Consider the following 1,475-nt stretch of genomic DNA (forward strand, 5'->3'; position numbering starts at 1 on the left):
GTCAAGGTATCGGTATCGAAACTTTTTGAACGATACCCAGCCCTACCGAATACTGAAATTTTGGTACCGTGACAACACTATCAGAAACCATCTCAACATACAACCTTTGAAAATGCTATTATTATAGAATGTGGTGTTAGCTACTGGCACTAAAAATATCAATTTAAATAATTATCTGAAGGAGGACATTCTAAACAAAAATTGTTTTTTGATATTGAAAAAATTATGAAGTGGAAAAGCTTCAACAAAAGTTTATTTATGTTAAGACTGCAAAAACTCCAAGACCTCTCCAACAGAATAAGTCTGTCAACTTACAACAATAGGGAGATGCAGAACCTGACATGGTGCAAGTCGGTTACACCTCAATGGATATTTGATTAGATGTGGTGGAGCACGTACACTACCATTCAAAAGTCAGTAAGATTTATTGAAATAAATTAATACTTATTAATCAAGGATGAATTAAATTCATAAGCCAGTAAAGACACTTATAATTAGGGCTGGGCGGTATGACGGTATATATCGTTACAGCAAAATAAAGTGTCTTATTGTTAGAGATTTTGCTATATCGTGTATTCCGTGGTATGCAAATATATCTGCGTAACATAGTACTGCTTAAACGTTATATTCACCTTTGAGTGATAAGGAAAATAAAGAGTGGGACGCACTTGGTAGAGTTAAGTACAATAAGCAGTGAAAAAGAACTCAATGCGGTGCTCACGCTGACTGACACACAGCCGAAGTGCGTGCACTGAAAGCCCCTCTCAGACAGCATGCGATCGCGAAAACAGATCTCTTTCATATTTTATTGTGCTTGAATGGTCAAATACGCACACAGTAATGTCATAATGCCCGTCGTGTGGAGTATTCAAGTAAACAAAGTCGGTTATGGGTTTAATAAATGTAAAAGAGCTGGGTGAAAACCGAATGCGTTTCAGTAAATTGGATCCGTACAGTCGGTCTTAAAGGGACAGCAGCCTTTTTTTAACCTGCTGCTGTCTGTCATTATTAATGTTAATCAAGTTTGATTGATACAGTGAAGACTATGCAGTGTTTTATTTATACACTATTCAATTTCTGTAATATTTCTTACTACATGTTAAATAAACCTAGCCTACTGTAGCTGAATAAATTAAGTTTATTTCATATTTATTTGTTCTGTTGTGCTTGTAATTTGCTTCTTTTTATTAATTTTAATAACAAAAATAAAATAAAAACAGCTATATCGAGGTACATACTAGTATCTTGAAATAAAATTTCTCATACTGTGAAATAAGATTTTGGTCATCGCCCACCCTTACTTACAGTATAATGTTACAAAAAATTTCAATTTCAAATAAATACCGTTCTTTTGAACTTTCTATTCATCAAAGAATCCTGGAAAAAAAAAACGTATCATGGATTCCACAAAATTATTCAGCAGCACAAATGTTTTCCACATTGGGAATAAAAAAAAAAAAAAAAAAATTTCCTTG

The 1,475-nt window shown here is 33.5% G+C and overlaps 1 protein-coding gene across 1 annotated transcript in view; it reads right to left on the reverse strand.

Annotated features, from left to right (window-relative positions):
- The window catches only part of LOC107659454 (ADP-ribosylation factor-like protein 5B), a 13,434-nt gene that overhangs the window by 6,593 nt on the left and 5,366 nt on the right, over positions 1-1,475 (reverse strand). The window lies entirely within an intron of this gene.

Source organism: Sinocyclocheilus anshuiensis, unplaced genomic scaffold, assembly GCF_001515605.1.
Source record: "Sinocyclocheilus anshuiensis isolate Anshui unplaced genomic scaffold, SAMN03320099.WGS_v1.1 scaffold815, whole genome shotgun sequence".
Taxonomy (NCBI): Eukaryota; Metazoa; Chordata; class Actinopteri; order Cypriniformes; family Cyprinidae; genus Sinocyclocheilus; species Sinocyclocheilus anshuiensis.